General features: G+C 40.4%; 1 protein-coding gene across 2 annotated transcripts in view; it reads left to right on the top strand.

Moving 5' to 3' along the window:
- Positions 1-18,979, top strand: part of MAOB (monoamine oxidase B) — a 111,364-nt gene that overhangs the window by 46,769 nt on the left and 45,616 nt on the right. The gene's annotated exons all lie outside the window — the stretch shown is intronic.

Genomic DNA, 18,979 nt, shown 5'->3' with positions numbered 1-18,979 from the left:
TCATTCACATTCATGGCCAGTGACTCTCTTCTTTCCTTTGTTCTATGTCAACCTGGGTTCAAATTCATCTCTTTCTCTTGATTTTCTTCGGACCACCCCAAGCATTTGTGTACAGCAAAATTGACTGAAGTTTTGAACAGTGTGGGTAAGGGGTTCAATTGCAAAAACATAGACAACTTAGAATTGAATACTGGACGTTCTAATTCTAATAAGCTCTTCAAACAGTGTGCCCCTGGGGATTTCTCACTGGCCACATTTCTCTGTGGATTCCAGTCTCCCACCATGTTTCTGCCTTTAGACTCTTCTGGCATCTCCCTGATCCTTGTTTTCCCAGCATCATTTTCTTGGTCCACAATGTCACTGATGTTCTCTGACAGGCAAAGACTCACCTACCCTGGACCCCACTCTGAAGTCCCACGGAAGGACTGGCAGAGGTTTTGAATTTCAGTCTTTCCTCTCTCTCCCTCACTTGCTTCCGTAAGTGGAAGCGAGCAGTATAGAGCCAAGTTCCTCACCAGAAGAAATCATCCCCTTAGGAGACAGAAGAACTCGCAACAGTCAGTTTTGATATACATAACAGTGTTGACACCTGGATATTATTTGTGGGTGATAATATCAAGAAGGACAAATAATAGACTGTACATTGTCAGTCGTTTAATAAAACAGGAAATAAACATCTATCTGATTTGGTATAATGCGGGTAACATTTATACATAAATGTTGATGTTCAGATTTTGTTTTATGAGCCTTTTCACCTTGCTTCCCTATTTGTCTAGTGGAAAAAGAGACACATGAATTAGAAATGAAAAAGTAGCATGGCGATAGAGTGATTTGTTGAACATCCATCAGCAGCACTTAGTAAGCATTCTTCATTGCGTTCCTTGCTTTTATATGTAGCTCATCTTGACTGATTTCTTCTGTCTTTCTTGTCCTAACCTTTAAGACTTGCAGAGACTGAATTCCCAGAACACTACGATCTCTTTTAGGTTTCTCCTGACAAAGGAGATGACTAGAAATTATATTCACTTTTCTGTGTGTGTGTGGGCAGGGTTTCTTGGCAGTCAGGAGCTAAGTTCAGGACGCTTTGCTTATCTGGAAATCTTATGGCCGACATTATGTTCCTTGTTTGAAAGAGATGGCTCAGAGTTATCAACTGTGGAAACGATGTAATACTTGAATTTTTCAGAGTGATGACCGAATAATGCTGCTTTCTTAAGCTATTTCGTATAACCCACGTGCAGCTAAGAAAATATAATTAAGCAGTATCTCTGACTTGATACAGAATAAATATATATGCCGACATTGCTTTGTATGAAATTCAAAATAAATGTTATTGCTTTTGAATTATTACAAAAGGAAAGCATGTTTACTGTAAAAATATAATAAGAAAATGTGGTAGAGAAAAACAATTAAAAAACCCCTCCAATAATCCTATCTAGAGGAAATCACTCTAAAATATTCTTCTGGTACCTAGATTTTCATGTTCCTATATTGCTATTTTCTGACTTCTGCTGTACGTGTTTGATATACTTACTTACTCTCTAATTAATTCTCATCCTGACACGATTGAAACACTAATGAATTTATGAAACAAAGGTTTTTTTCAGTCTTGATAAGGGTGCTAATTTGACCTCCTTGTGGCTGTATCCAGTGAAGCGCTACACGATAATAAATAATAATAAAGACCTTAGAGCTAAGAAGTCCTCCCCAAACTAAATATTTGTTCTCCACCATCATCACCTCCATGTCTTTGCTCATATGTCATTTTTATTATTTTGAACCTGTAAAAAGCATCTCAGATGACTCCATCCATTTCTGGGATTATTGAGCAGAACTCTGATAGCTGATCTGCTACTACATGCCGAAGAACGTAGTTCAAAAAGTTGTCTTCTCTGTCATGGTAGGCAGTACTTTGGCCATTACTCTCTATTACCTATTTCAATAACTACTGTTCCCAAGTGCAAATACTGTTCCCAAGTGGTTCATGCAAATATCTAGTATATTTCTGCCTTGTTTCTTCAGCGGACCTGCATGTATTTCTCAACCCAAAGCCTGAGCATATCAAGAGTATCAAGTGTGTTACTTCTCATATTGTCAGATCCTGCAATTCAAATCAGCCTGCTCAAAGACTCTGTTTTTTTCGATTTCTTACATGGTCGTTAAAAGAAGACAGTGTTTTACATGCAACCTTAATAACATTAAGCTAGGGAATTTGGATATGATGGTTGGAATTGAAACTGGTGAAATGGAGCTACTCACAAAAGGGGGCAGGGCGGTGCTACAGCAGCCCATGATAGGATAGCTATCCAAAGGAAGGGTGTGTTTCCCAAGAAAGGAGGACTCCCAGTGTCACCAGTTCTCTGATAGTTCTGGAAGAAATGGTCTGTTGACAGATGGGATGTGCTCCTGCTGGGCCCATAACAAGCATGCATCAACCCCTGGTGTGCTGTGATGTGCAGGGCGTTTTGCTGTCTGCCTCTGATCTGCCAGAAATGTTTCTATCTACTGAGTGGCATTCATTTTTAGTACTACAGTGGATCTGTCTTATGTTGCTAAAATGTGGTTTTCCAAAACCTTGTTTGTGATTCAAAGATGTGATACTGAGCTATATTGGGATTTAATTATCAGTGGGAAAAGTGATCGCTTCAGCTCAAATCTATATAAGTTAGAAGGTGTTTTCTGCACTTCTCAAATCAGTGATGCAGTCCTTCGTGCTTAACAATTATCGTGAAAACATCTACGGAAGTTTTTAATCTGTTTCACAAATCGTCATGCTAATTTCTGCTAGGATAGTTTAGAAGGCAGCTGTTTACATGCCTTGAAAGTGACTTGTGAAAAATGTTCCGTTTTAGGGACTATCTCATAATTAAAAAGATAAAAAATATAAACCTCTTAAGGGATCTTGCTATATTTTAATTTGTTCCTCCTCCTCCTTCATCGTGTGTGTGTGAGAGAGAGAGAGAGAGAGTGTGTGTGTGTTTGCATGTTCACATGTGTGGTCGTTTTGTTGTTGCTTGTTTTTTGTTCTTTTGGGTTCTTACTTGGAAGGAGTTGGAGAAAATTCTGAAGTTTGGTACAATTTAGGCTATTGGCAGATAGAGTTCCTCTGTCTCAGAAGCTTTTATAAGTCTGAAATTTGGAACTAGTGTCTAGTTAAAGTATGCATGAAACTGCCTTAGGCCCAAAAGCTTAACTGTTAGGAGTTTGGTGAACGTAAAGATGTAGCGTGACTTAAATTTAAGAGCCCGACTTCACACTGATCATCATTTCCAAACTTCAGCTGTGGGGAGAAACTGAGAAAAAAAGAAAAATGCTCTGGTCTTACTTCCCAACGAGCAGAAGCCAAGCTCACTGTCAAAGTCCCTTTTGTGTTGTATGTGGTCAACCTCAGGGCTTGAAGAGGCCTATGAAAGAGGAGCCATCTCTCAAATATATTGCCTACTGCTTGTTGCTACAACTGCTATTGTGCAAACAACCTCATGGAACAGGCGCCATATGGCAGAGCCCCTCAGTTTGGTGAGAACTCTGAAAGCCAGTGGAAAATACAGAAAAAAAAAAAAGCACATAAAAGCATACAGCGGGGCTTCCCTGGTGGCGCAGTGGTTGAGAGTCCACCTGCCAAAGCAGGGGACGCGGGTTCGTGCCCCGGTCCGGGAAGATGCCACATGCCGCGGAGCGGCTGGGCCCGTGAGCCATGGCCGCTGAGCCTGCACGTCCGGAGCCTGTGCTCCGCAATGGGAGAGGCCACAACAGTGAGAGGCCCGCGCACCGCAAAAAAAAACAACCAAATCACTAACAACTCCAACAGTTTCTCTTAGAGCTTCAAGGTTGGTAAGTACTTGGTCTGCCTTTCCCAATCATCCAGGCGACAGTTTTGCAGTGCTTTACCACTTTCTCTACCTTTCAATCCTGTGCCATTTCTTTTCTGGGCACCTGCATCCTGCCCACTAAGCTAATGGCACACAATTTAAAATTCTGTCCTAGCATCACTCCACTTCAAGGTATCATCAAATGATGATTCCAAATAAAGAACTCAGGGATAATGGATCAGCTTGGATGAAATTGGCACTAAACATTAAATACGTTTAAATAAAGATTTAAACAAAGAATTGGAAGAATTACGACTCTAGTAAAGAATGTACTACAGACCTTTTTTTTAAAAAGCCTTTATATGGTAAAAAAATATATATAATCTATAAAATCAGAATGTGGAGAAGGTGAGAAGGGAAGAGGTATAAGAAAGGTGAGGGCTACTGAAATCTTCCTTCATAGCACGAAATCAGTATATACCAAAATGATACTTGTAGCTAATAAAAAAACAAAGGCTCAGATCTCTTAATGATTTTTATGATCTTTTGACTTTATGCTACAGGGCTCTTTCTCTTGGGTTATGCAACATTTATTTGAAGTTTAGCTCTTCCTTCAGTTCCTTCAGTTTATGTTTCTTCCATTAAATTTAAGTACATTTATGTCAATGAAAGCAACAAATATGATTTGATTCTCAGATACTCGTATTTCTTTCTTTGCCCTTTCTTTCCTCCTTCCTTTCTTCCCTTTTTGTTTCCTTCCTGTTTCTCTCAGTCATCCATTCATTCGCTTGTCCATCCATATCAACCATCCATCTATCCATCCAGCCATCCAGCAATCTTTCTATATTGTAGATGCTTACACAGAAGTCTGGGATGTAATGTTATAGCTTTTTTTTTTTTTTTTTTTTTTTTGTGGTACGCGGGCCTCTCACTGTTGTGGCCTCTCCCGTTGCGGAGCACAGCCTCCGGATGCGCAGGCCCAGCGGCCATGGCTCACGGGCCCAGCTGCTCCGTAGCACGTGGGATCCTCCCGGACCGGGGCACGAACCCGTGTCCCCTGCATCGGCAGGCGGACTCTCAACCACTGCGCCACCAGGGAAGCCCTATTTTTTTTAACCTGAATGGTACGATTTGAGGTAATTTGTTGCCTTCTTCATTGTATTTTTGAGTACTGCTTGAACTTTTTATGAAGAGCTCCTCTCATTTTTATTTTAAAAAATGCAATTAGAAAAATGTCTCTACGTTTTTTCATATTCTTTTCCATTATAGTTTATAACAAGATATTGAATATAGTTTCCTGTGCTATACAGTAGGACCTTGTTGATTATCTATTTTGTATATATTAATGTGTATCTGCTAATCCCAAACTCCTAATTTATCCCTCTCCACTCCTTTCCCCTTAGGTAACGATAAGTTTGTTTTCTACGCACAGACTCTACTTTTGATAGTTTATGGTCTATGAGAAGAGGTTAGGCCCAGTGTTTCCAGCAGATATCTGTGATTCTCACCTGCCTAGGCAGCAGTCTCCTGGGTGACATATCTATTGACAATAACCAAACTGCTTCCAGCCAGGCTTAGTGACTGAGCTTTGACCCTTTGAGTGTAGACAGTCTAGATCCCAAAGCAGCTGTTTGAATGCAAACCCTCAAAGACTCTTATCCTGGTATTACTGGGCCACAGAATTTTCGCAGTGTCTGCTACAGACACACACACACGCACACACACACTTCATCATTGACTTTTTTTGTGACCTTGGCCATGTTATTTATGCTTTTTACCTTGATTTCTCCATTTGCAAAAGATGGACATTTGTACCTGTCCTGCTGAGTGCTTTAAGATTTTAAAGAGAAAGAGAACAGAGACACTAACATTATTTTCACCAAGAAGCCTGCTGTGACACACTGAAGATACTAAGGATGTTTTGATAGAGCTTGTTTCCTTTCCTTTCGAAAACAAACTTTTCTAATAGGCTCTGAGGAGCCTTACTACCAAGTAAAAATTTAAATGGTGAGACACCAGATAGGATAAAGCTTTACAAATTCTTTTCAAAAGAGAACCAGGCCAGTAAACTCATCCTGAAAATATTTTCGTGGGCTCCTTACACTCTGAAATATAACTTCTCTCATTTTAAAATCCAGTCTTCTCTTCTTTATTTATTTCCCATATTACTAATAGGCTAGGACGTCAGCGTTTGGATGCATCGAGACTCACATGCCCAGACGGAGTAAACAGCTAATAAAAAAGAGAAATTAAAATCCCCTTTTTCAGTTGTGTTACCTTCTAAGTTTCCTTCCGCTCCATTCTTCAGATCCTGGCATGTGGGACCATGGTTATTATTTGGCCCAATTGAGACCCTTTCCTTTGGGTTACTAAGGGGCTTTCCTTTGGGTTACTAAGTGCTGATGGTGTAGAGCTGTCAGGAGACAGTGGGCATGTCAGAGTTTACTAATGCCTAAATAACCTAAGTTCACAGAGTCAAAATACATTCATTTTCCCCCTTTTGACAAATACGTGAAATCTGGACTACTCATTAAAATAGCTTAAAGCAGCACTCTCCGGTAGAAGTATAAGATGTACCACGTATGCCATTTAAAGTTTTCTAGTAACCATATTGAAAAGTAAAAAGAAAGAGGTGAAATTAATTTTAAGAATATATTTTATTTAATCCAGGATATCCAAAATATTATTATCTGAACTTGTAGTCAATATAAAACATTATTTACTAAGATATTTTACATTCTTGTTTTGTATTAAGCTTTTGAAATTTGTTATGTATTTTATACTCATAGTACATCTTAATTTGGACTCGCCCCATACTAAGCACTTTATAGCCACATATGGCTAGTGGCTACTGTATGGGACAGCAGAGGCATAGAAAGTTAGCAAATGCTATGGATTTTTGCAAATGTTTCTAATCCATCTTCAGTTTTTTAACAACCTGTCTAAAACATATGTCTAGATCTTATAACATAAACCCTACATTATGGCATAGATTAATTTTACTTATTCTAGCAACTCCAAATATATGGCATCACAAAGAACTTGGAAGTAAACAAAGAGTGAAATTCCTTATGTGCCTGTTGCTTCTTAAGGGCAAACCAGCTTAGAATCCCTTTTTAAAAACTCTCCTAGGGGGCTTCCCTGGTGGCGCAATGGTTGAGAGTCCGCCTGCCGATGCAGGGGACACAGGTTCGTGCCCCGGTCCGGGAAGATCCCACATGCCACGGAGCGGCTAGGCCCGTGAACCATGGCCTCTGAGCCTGCGCATCCGGAGCCTGTGCTCCGCAACGGGAGAGGCCACAACAGTGAGAGGCCGCGTACTGCAAAAAAAAAAAAAAACAACTCTCCTAGGTGCCCAGGAAAATGCCATGTCCCTGAGATTTTCATGCATAAGGCAGCGAGCAAGTTGGAATTAAACGAGGTCGAGGTGGTCAGAGATACTGCCAGAGAGTGCTTTGGACACTTCTCAAAACCTTGAAGGACATTGCTAAATAAATGTAACGGACTAACTTCGTGGAGAGCATAAATACTTTTTGTATGATGGCATTACCTTAATTTTATTTTAATAAAGTTTTTAAATTGTCCCTGATTATGACTGACACTGGAGAAACCACAGAACTGGCCCAAAGTGTTATAAAAGATTATTGGCTTAAAATATAGTTAAGGAAGATTCCCACAAGCAATGAGTTGTAGAGAAGATAAGGCTATAGTTCAGTGGAAGATGTTTATTTATTCATTTCATCTTTTAGCGCACATGCTCCGTGCAGCAAAAGGACTGCAAAGTGACCTGGAGCCTTTTACTTCTGACATTTACTGTTTCCTCTTTTTTAAATTGGCAAATGTTAAGGGCAGCTGCTACAGACAGCATCTAGTCATGTGCAAACCAAGAAAAAAAAATCACAATTCATAATCACCTATAGTTCAGGCTCTCACAGTGAACCAAACACACATGTGCATTGTGGTTCCTGGAAACTCAGTTCAAAATTGAATTTAATAGCAACAACAATAGCCAACACCGTTTGAGATTGAAATATGTGCAAAGCACCCGTGTAAGCATCTGATATGCATTATCTCAATCCTCAGAAAAGCTTGATGACCGTTATTACCTCTTATTTACAAATGAGGGCACTGAAACACAAGGTATTTGGGTGATTTGCTCAAGATCCCTCAGTTGGTAAGTGATGGAGTGAGGACTCCAACTCTGATCCACCTCACTCCAGAGTTTGTGTACTTGGTTCCTCAGCTGAGCTGCTGACTGACACAGAAATCGTACCTAAGAGTGGGGGGAAGTCTCAAGAAAAACAAGGAAAAGGGTAAGGGTGCTGAGAATTGAACTGTGGACTCAACCCTCTTCTTTCTGCTCAGGTTCTTGCCCCCTAATACTACCTTGCTTCTGTCTTATGCCTCATTGCTAATTTTTTTTAATCCCCATTTGACCTCCTGAGACCCACCTGATCTCCTAGTGGCATTAGGAGCCCACGGAGGCCACCGACATGAACTTTCCCATTTGGTTAAATAAAGGACTATTGAGAGATATTGAACTATCTCATTTCATTCTTAATCCAGGAATTTTTAAAAGTATTAAAGCTGCTCATTCTGGTAAGACTGCTGGAACTCTGTTATATCAGATAAATGTGAGAGTAGACAGCCATACACGTATCTCACATTCATTTCATTTTCCCACTGCAAACTGTAAACATAATATAGCTAGAAAAAGCATTGCTTTAAGTACAACTTCATGCTTAGGCAGAAAAGAGAAGATAAAACAATATATTTAAGGGTGAGCTATGTAGAGTAGATGTTTTGGCAGTTGAAGGGGGTCATTATGATACCTAATGACATTGATCCTTTGGATTAGAAAGGATGAGAGTCTATCTAAAAACAACATGTTATTTTGAGCTGCTACCTCTCTTTCTAAGGCCAGTGTAGTTGTGCTGCTGCTATTTTAGGGACCTCATATTTCTCCATTGTTACTTCTAGGCATTTCTCCCAGATCATTCCTTTTTTTGTGTGTGTGGTACGCGGGCTTCTCACTGTCGTGGCCTCTCCCGTTGCGGAGCACAGGCTCTGGACGCGCAGGCTCAGCGGCCATGGCTCACGGGCCCAGCCGCTCCGCGGCATGTGGGATCTTCCCGGACCGCGGCACGAACCCGTGTCCCCTGCATCGGCAGGTGGACTCTCAATCACTGCGCCACCAGGGAAGCCCTCTCCCAGATCATTCTTGACATCTTGTCTATATATCCAGGCTGGTTTCTTGACTGTAGACCCCTGGGAGAAAAAAAAAGCAATAAAAAATAAACTAGAAGAACGAATGAAACTAAATTTTTATTATGGCCTACAAGTACCTAGGTGATAGCCCCTTCCAACCTCCTGACCCAGCCCACTCTAGTCCAGGCACTCTGGCTTCTAGTGTGTCAAGTTTATTCCTATTCCAGGGCTTTTTCACTTTGAAACATTAAAAATGGCCACATACAGAATCTAAAACAACGATACAATTGAACTTACTTACAAAACAGAAACAGACTCACAGACTTCAAAAACAAATTTATGGTTACCAAAGGGGAAATGTGGGGGGAGAGATAAATTAGGAGGTTGGGATTAACATACACACTACTATATATAAAATAGATAAACAACAATGTCCTACTGTATAGCACAGGGAACTCTACTCAATATCTTGTAATAACCTATAATGGAAAAGAATCTGAAAAAGAATATATATATATATATATATATATATATATATATATATCACTTTGCTATACACCTGAAACTAACACAACGTTGTAAATTAACTATACTTCAATTTTTTAAAAGTTAAAAAAAAAGATGGCTAGATGTTCTTTGACACCCCTCCTATGGGAAGGGAGAGGGGGGTTCTATGCCCCCTCCTATTGGGAGGGCTCTGTAGCTGATTTGACCAGTAGAATATGATGGAAGTGATGCCGTTCCAGTGTTGGGGCCCAGGCCTTAAGAAACTGGCAAATCCACTTCTCTCTTGGAATAGGCACTCTTGGAGCTTTGAGTTACATCATGTATGAAGTCCAAATACCCTGAGACCACCATACTGGAGAAGCTACATATGCTTACTCTGGTCTCCTGTCCCAGCTGAATCCGGCCTTCCAGCCTTACCTATCAAGGCACTAGACTTGGCAATGAAATTGTCTTGGACGTCCAGCACAGTCAAGCCTTCAAATGACTTCAGCTCCAGCCTGTCTCTGATACAGCCACACTAGGACCCTCAAGCAAGAACTGCCCAGCTGAGCCCAGTCAAGCCATAGAACTATAAGAGATAATAATAGGCTAATGTTTTAAGACATGGACTATTTCTTTATGCATCAATAGATAATCAAAACATACTTGCTATTTCTTCCATTTGGAATGCTCTTTCTCGGGTCTCAGGTATCCCCTCCTCAGAGGCACCTTCCCTGATAACCCCACCTTAAGGAGTAGCCTGTTCCACCCCACCTAATATTCTCTATCCCTAATTTATCCCTTCCCTGCCTTATTGTTTTTTCAATGCACTGACACATGCTTAACATAATATATATGTATTCGTTTTTCGTATGCCTTCTCCTGGTAGAATGTAAGCTCCATGAAGGCAGAAGTTTGTTTCTATTTTGTCCTCTGAGGTACCGCCAACACTTGGATGAGGACCTTGTGCATAGCAGGCTTTAGGTAAATGTTTTTTGCCTGAATGACTGAACGAATGGGTCTTTGTCCCTATGTGAGCCTGTCCCTTTTAGAGTACAATTGGGCGGACTTTGATTTGGTATTGTTCTTAGGGGCAAAAGTGAAATATTTTAGTCACAAGTAATCTAGTCTTACAGATAACAAGTGCCTGCCTCATCTGATATCAAGAAACCAGGAGACCCCCACCCCCATCTCAACACGTACACCACCAGCTTCCACCAAAATTCCACAACTGAAGACTACTTTCTTTGTCCACAATTAAGTTACAAATAAACTTACAAATACAGAGGTAAACAAAACAAATCCTTGCCCTGAGGGAGCTTACATGTTAGCTGTGTAGGACCAGGAGTAAGTAAACAAAAAAAAATATAGAGATATATATTTCTATATTTTCAAAATATAGAAAACCCAACTTATATACCTAAAATAAAATTGGAATTAGCCATATTTGATTTTATATTGCTTTTAACTTGCAGTAACTGACACAATCAAGAAATATGATAAAGGGCAAAATAAAAAAAGGTGTAAAATATGGATTTTCTTAAAAGTGAAGTTAATTTAGATGTACCAAAAATTCATATATTCTTTTGTATGAAACTTTAAAAAAAATGCTCATTTTAAATGTAACACTCTCAGCTCTAATGGGTATATGAATTGATTTTCAATTTTAGAGTTAAAAATCGGTTAACCACCAAGTTGTGGAATTATGCAAAAAGCTTTGGCTATTAAAATCTGTTACTTTTCCCACGTCAAGATTTAATAATTTCTACAAAGGCTTTAAACTTTTTAACCAGATCTGCTAAATCTCCCATATACATTAAAGCGATGTGTAATAAAACATCTGCTCAGCCATATTTGAAAAAATATATATATATATGTTATCGGAAAGCCCCAAGTGCTACAAAGAATGGGAGGTGTGGGGATGTGAGAGAGTGGGATCCAATATCAAATAGAATAGTCAGGTAGGGCCTCCCTGAGGAGGTGACATTCTAACAAAACCTAACTCTCATCTGTAGGGTTTGCATGATGTAAATACTTCACTGTGGCTCAGGTCAACCTACCAACTTCTCATTAATTAATACAGAGTTGGGAAGAGAGGAGCACAATCGATTCTCCTGAGTCAGCATTCACAAGCCCCCAGCGCCACACTGGAAGGTCAGAGGACCTATAGGCAGTTATAAGAACATTGGCTTTTACTCTGGTCATATGGGAATCCACTGGAAGATTTTAAGTAGAGAAGTAACGTGATCTGACTTTTGTTTTAAAAGTTATATTCTACAGAAGTTCACTCATGAGCAAATAGATACTCTGTGTGTTGATGTGTGTGTGTGTAATGTGTAGCCACACATGTACATATATGCACACGAGCACATGGTTATATGTATATTTCTTCTTCATATATGTTAGTTCCCCAACCACCACTCTGCTCTTGCTTTTGGGTAGATACAAAAGAAGAATTCACATCCTTTCCTGCGAAGGTCTGATCCTCTTTCTTCATTGAGGCATTTAACCAAGAGCCTGCTGAAATAAAAATGCCATATATTATCATGGCTTTTAAGAATATGTTGCTTATTCACCCTTAGAGCTTCTCATAAAAGTGAAATCAGGCACACATTGTGAAGCCTTAAGTTGTAGTCACAATTAGTTATATTACTTCATTTCATTAATTGGTGATGAAAGTATTCTTAGGATTCTGCTCTGTCCTCCAACTCTGAGGCTCATAGCATTCTATCCAAACGGATTTATGTACATTTAGGAAACATAAGGGTTGTCAGCAGACATTCAATAACTTTGAAGGGGAACATTTTGAAACTATACTTTGGCCAGTCTGCATTTCTCATTTCTCTGGTCACGTTTAAATTTACTTTCGGTCACCGTAAATTAGCTAGCACCCTGTGGGCTGCTTTGGAATTTAAAGCAATCATATGAGACAGTATCCCTGAATGGAATTTTACAATTGAAGCTATGCATAAGAATGGTGTTAGAGGTATTTTAGGAACCTTCTAAGTTAATAGATTAATTTCGAGTGAGTCTAAATGATACAGATCAAAGGAAGAGAAAATACTTGTATGGTGACAGGCTTCCTGAGCATAAATACATAGGCTTGAAGATGGAAAAAGTGAGATGGCTGAAAATAATGTCCAGAAGAAGAAAGAAGTAAATGCTTATAAATTTCACAGAAGACATGAATATATCTTAAATACAGTACATCTTAAAGAGTGTCTCTCCTAGCTATGAGAGAAACAGCCTTTGTCTCAGTGGTCTTTTGCTAATATCTTCCACCAACTTGAAGATGTGTTGGCATTATTATATTAAAGTTCCTCATAGCCTTGAAAATATATTTTTTGGGGGGAAAGTCAAAGATAAAACAACCAGCCCATCTGTAATAATATAAAGATTGGGATAACATAGGTTTAGAACCCAGAGGACCTGGATTTGAATTTCTGACTCACTACTTATTAGCTGTGTGATTTGAGGCAAGTTTCTTAACCTCTCTGAGCCTCTATTTCTTAATCTAAAAAATGAAGATAATGATAACACCTTCCTCATAGGGTTGTTGAGAAAGAGAGAAATGAATTAAATATGTAAATTCCTTGAAAGAATCCCTGGTACACAGCAAACATACAGAAAGTGCTAGCCATGATGATGATGATGGTGGTGGTGATGGGATGGTATTTATTTATTTATTTATTTATTTTTTTTTTTTTTTGCGGTACGCGGGCCTCTCACCGCTGCGGCCTTTCCCGTTGCGGAGTACAGGCTCCGGACGCACAGGCTCAGCGGCCATGGCTCACGGGCCCAGCCGCTCCGCGGCATGTGGGATGTTCCCGGACCGGGGCACGAACCCGCGTCCCCTGCATCGGCAGGCGGACTCTCAACCACTGCGCCACCAGGGAAGCCCCGATGGGATGGTATTTATGATGTTTGCCTGTCACAATCCTTATTTCTCTTAGCCACCTTCTTCTTGCTCATGACTCATGAGTGGAATTCCCCTAGAGGTTTTTTTTAAGCATATAGATGTTCATCCAAAGTACCCCTTAAGTGAATTTCTTTGAAAACTCTTTCTTCCTGAAATGAATTGTTTCAAATAAGCAGATGCCTCTGGGATATTCCTTTCATCTCAGTCCAGCTGGTAAAGTTTGAATTTCCTTAAAGTGTCTTCAGAGTGTATGTGAAATTCACAAGTTGCCTCTTTGCCAGACTTGCCTCTTTCTTCATCTGAATCTCACTCCAGGTTTCTCCTGCCAGGGCTCTTCTCTGCTAGACTCCAGAATGTTTTTCTAATTAGAATCTGCTCAGCACCCTTCTTACTGCCTCAACAAGTGACTCCCTCAAATCAACACTATTCTGCCACCAGGGATTAATGTTCATAGCAGCAAAGCTCATTTGGGGGCCAAGGCAACCTTTCTATTTATGCATAAAGTCTCTTTAGATTTATTCCAAAGTGGAGTTCGTATTTCAAAGCATTGAATTTGAAATCTGGGAATCTTCTGACTCAACTAAGTGAATCATCATTTTGGTCTGTACCGTTAGAGATAGTAAGCATTTTCCCTCACACTGTTTATGGAGTGAAAAGTTGGTGTCTTTACCGGCATTAGTCAGTGGCCGACGTTGGAACTGGGTGAATTATTCAGTGGAAAGTAGAATACATGTTGTGTTGGAAACATTCAAGGATGTGAATTTCCATCTTGTGAGGGCCTCTCCATAGAGAAAGGCAGACTGACTCTGGAGTCACGGCCCTTTGTTAAAGTCCTGGGCTTTCAGTAAATTCGCTATGGACCCCGGGTATGTCATTTACTGCTTCCCTCTAGTCTATTATCCCTCTAGTCTGTAAAGAGGGACTATTATCCCTCCAGTGTTGTCATGAAAATTAAATATGATAATATATAAATGACTTTATAAATATCAGGTACTTTTACTATTCTAAAAAATCTTACGTGGTAGAGAAACCCTTCAGGAGGGAAATTTTTTTTTGATAACTTGCTTTTTATTTTATTTATTTAAACGTGCTTTTTAGACACAATTTTTGTAGACCTAGATCATCACATTTCCTCAGATTTCAAAATGATAGTCTGCTAACCCAAAGAGGATAATTACTGACATCCGAGGAAAAACGCATTATGAGAAAAATCGTTTCTTTTAGAAGTCTTAATCTCTCTCTCTTTCTCTCTCCCCTTTGATGTTGTCTGTGCCTGAGTTACAAAGAGCTTTTTCATCTTCTCATTACTCTGTATAGTTTGGGGACATCAAAAGCATTCGGATAATATCTTTGAAAACGCACCTGTCGTCTGGCACCTGTGACCCCAGTGAGGCTACAGTTGGACTAGGAAAGGGGTGCAGTTGTTTGGGATTAGTTGAGCTGCTCTCTGAGGCTGGAGTTCAGGGTCCAGGTCTGGAGGTTCAGAGAGTACTTGACAGAGAAGGTGACTAGATGAGCACCTTCCCTCACAAGGGTGTACTGGGGTGAACAGTTGGGATTGATTGTTTCTGCTGGTAAATCCCAGCATGCAGAGTGATGTTGTAAGGGCAGGAAGCTTTGTGTCTTCTGCTACAAAATCATCCATGGGCTCACACAGTGGAATTCCCCTAGAGGGCCCCGGGGAGATGTGTTTGGAAAGAGACATTGTATTTATTAAAAGTATAACAATAGCATCCTTCTAAGCACTTTACATATAGTATCTCATCTAATCCTTGCTTCAGCCCTGGAGGTAGGTATTATTATCCACATTTTATAAATGATGAAAGTGTCGGTGATGTAAAGTAACTTACCTCTAAGGTCACAGAATCAGTCTGTTTCTAGAGCCAATGCTCTCAACCTCTAAATGACAGTTGGTGAATAAAAAAGAATGAAATAATGCCATTTTCAGTAACATGGATGCAACTAGAGGTTATCATACTAAGTGAAGTAAGTCAGAAGGAGAAAGACAAATACCATATGATATCACTTATATGTGGAATCTAAAATACGACACAAATGAACCTATGTACAAAACAGAAGCAGACTCACAGACATAGAGAACAGACTTGTGGTTGCCAAGAAGGAGGGCTTGGGTGAAGGGTGGAATCGGAAGTTGGGGTTAGCAGACGTGAGCTGTTATACATGGAATGGAAACGACAAGGTCCTACCGTGTAGCACAGGGAACCGTATTCAATATCTTATGACAAACCATAATGAAAAGAATATATAAAAAAAGTATGTGTATGTATAACTGAATCACTTTGCTGTACAGCAGAAATTAACATAACATTGTAAATGAACTGTACTTTAGTTAAAAAAAATTAATGAGAGTTGGCCATACCTTTTGTGGAAAGAAACGTGTAGGGACAGTAGTGATGATATTAGTCGGTATTTACACATTTGCCATGGGCGAGGCACTCTTTTAAGAGACGTATATGCATCATCTCACTGCTTGCCGGCAGTGACCCTATGACATTGATTCTATTAACAGCCACGTTATACAGAGGTCAGACAGTGGAAGTCATTTGCCTGAGTTCACATGTGGTTACCTAGTGCTGTGTTGAACATCACAAGCTGTGCTCTCGCCTCTAATCACATGTATGTGGGTGCAAAAATGGATCCTTTTCAAATGACTTCTGATGTCTGAGTATTCTAAAATAAGGGTTGGCCGTGATTATGATTAAGCCAGTGTCCCTTTTTTGCTAAGACTAATTGTGTTAGGTTTTATTTCTTTACTATCCTACAATTCAGTCACCTATGATCTATTTTTTACTCACCACCCCTCTGACGCCAAATGTGTGGGGGGTTTCCCATGCCAACCAATTCTTTAGCTCTCTGGACATCAACTGGGTAACCCACAGTTAAATTCAATTCTGACACTACCTGAAGTTAGCGTAGGCTCCACAAATTAAGAGCTCAGTCCCACAAAACTGCCCCCACTTCAGATGCCAGTCGAAATTTCCAGGCCTCGCCTACTTCTGACTGACAAGCTAGAAATCAAAGGTTTCCCATGACATACTCTTCAGGTTTGAAACTTTGCTAGAACAGCTCACAGAACTCAGAGAAAACAGTTTACTTACTACTACTGGTTTATTATAAAGGACACAGATGAACAGCCAAATGAGGATGTGCATAGGGTGAGGTCTGGAAGGGTCGTGAGTACAGGAGCTCCTGTCCCCATGGAGTTGGGGTGTACCACCCTCCAGGCACGTGGATGAGCTCTAGTTCACTGACCCGGAGGCTCTCTGAACTCCCTTGCTTAGGGGTTTTTATGGAGGTTTCATTTTTGTAGGCAGGATTGATTAAATCATTGGGCACTGGTGATTACATCAAGATCCAGCGTCCCCCTTCCTCCCTGGAGGTCCAGGGAGTGATTAGTGGTTGGTTGCCAAGGGAACCAACCACTAATCACGTGGTTGGTTCCCTTGGCAACCGGCCCAGATCCTGAAGCTATCTAAAGGCCCATTAAGAGTCACCCTCATTAGCATAAACGCAGGTTTGCTTGCAAAGGGTTTGTTACGAATAACAAAGACACTCCTCTCATCCCTATCATTCAGGAATTTCCAAAGGTTTTAGAAGCTCGCCAGGAACTAGAGACAAAGATCAAATATATATCATCACAATGTCACACTATTGAAGAAGTGTTGACTTAAAAAAATGCATAACGTGAGAGTTGTGAGTTAAGTTTGATTTGGGGCAAAATGAGGACTGCATCCCGGGAGACAGCGTTCCAGATAACTCTGAGAAACTGCTCCGAGGAGGTGAGCGGGGCAGCCAGGATATAGAGGAGTTTTGCAGCAAAGGGCAGGTAGTCAAAAGATTATTGTTAATTAAAGAAAACCAGATATCTCAAGTTAAGGAATTTGGCGCTTTTCTGTGTATGGGAAGATGCAAGAGTCTGGGCTCACTGAAATCATTCCTTTGATATGCACCTCAGCTATCTGGGGCCTGTATATTCATATGCTGAGTTTCCTCAGGGCTCACCTCAGGGAGTGGCTGCAGTCTGATGGCTGCTAGATGGCATGTATTCTTTTCAGCCCTGAGTTTCCTCAGGGCTCATCAGCTCACGTTGGAGGGCTGCAAATCATTGGTGACTGTGACACCCTTTGTTTATTGATATGGCAGGAAATGTTCCATTTATAAATATTCCATCCCATTTATAAATATTCCATTTATCAGAAGTAAAATTTTCCAAACCGTAACATATCTATATGAGCATGCAATTTTACAACTCTTTAATAATGGTTATTTTAACAAGCATTTTATCAGGTTTTTTTCTGTGAAAAACCACATTGGATTTATTAGTTAAACTAATATTAGAGCTGGGGAAACTATCTTTCGTGTAAATTATTTATGGAGGATTTTCTGAAGTCTTAGTGAGAGTAAAATGATCTTTTCTCTAATTTAAGTTTACATATAAGTCAATGCAGCTAGCAGAACATGTAACAATGCATAAAAGGGAAGATTTCAATATTTAGACTTGTTTAAAATTTATTGGAATTTGGGGATCATGTGGATTTTAACTCCCAGGTCCTTTCCTAAATAACTCAAAACATACAATAGTAATTATTTTTGTAAGGTCCTTGGAAACATTTTTCCGATGGCAAATTCACTCTTGCTGCTAGCACAAAGCTCCGTGTGAACATTAATGGGATTTTTAAATTATGACCTGTGATGTAAAAGTGAGCTTTGCTTTGTAGGCCGTCTGTTGCCCGAAAACTGGGTTTGCCTCTTGGTGGGTGTCAGTAGATACCCTCTTGGTGGTTGAGCCAATAGACACAACCAAGCCAAAGCGAGGGAGAGGGAAGGATTTATTATTACTTGCAGCAAGTAAGGAGAACACTGGGGATCTTTCCCAAAGCAGTGTCTCCCCAGCAGCAAAACTGGGGGAGTTGTGAGCTACAGGTATATGCATAGTCATGAGGGGGCTTGAGCAGAGGAGAATTCAGCATAAAATTGGGGCAAAGGTCTACAGAGTACCAGCTTTAGTTGATTGAAGTCAGGAGGGTCATCATCATTCCAACTTCCACCTGGATGGGGGTGTTAGTTCCTGCAGAACTCAAAGGTATTGCTAGGTATATCCCTTGAGGGAGAACCAGGACCCTGCCCCAAGGCTGCGCTGTTGTTTCTTGACCGCTCCTCCCTTGTTTCTACATCCCTTTCCTTCCCTGATTAGCAACTGTTTGAATCTGCCCTTTGGAACTCAGGCAAGGTCAAGGAGGCTGAATGAAGCCCATTTCCTACAAACAAGAAAAGGGAGACACAGAAAGGATTTGTACCCGGGAGCCCCACAGGGTCCTGCTCAGCTTCACTTAGATTTGATTACAGACTTTCTCCTCTCAATTTCCCCCTGTCAATCTGCTAAACTATGTGAATAGTTTGTAGCAGCCCTGGTAATATTGCTCATTTCCTTCAGCAAGTCTCCGGTGAGGATCACGGAGAGGATTGGGACCTCCCCACTAATCCTCTCCAAAGAAAACACCCCTATTCTCAAAGGAGGTCCCGTTGTTCCTGGTTC

The sequence above is a fragment of the Stenella coeruleoalba genome (assembly GCF_951394435.1).
Source record: "Stenella coeruleoalba genome assembly, chromosome: X".
Taxonomy (NCBI): domain Eukaryota; kingdom Metazoa; phylum Chordata; class Mammalia; order Artiodactyla; family Delphinidae; genus Stenella; species Stenella coeruleoalba.
This window is presented reverse-complemented; position numbering and strand designations above follow the sequence as displayed.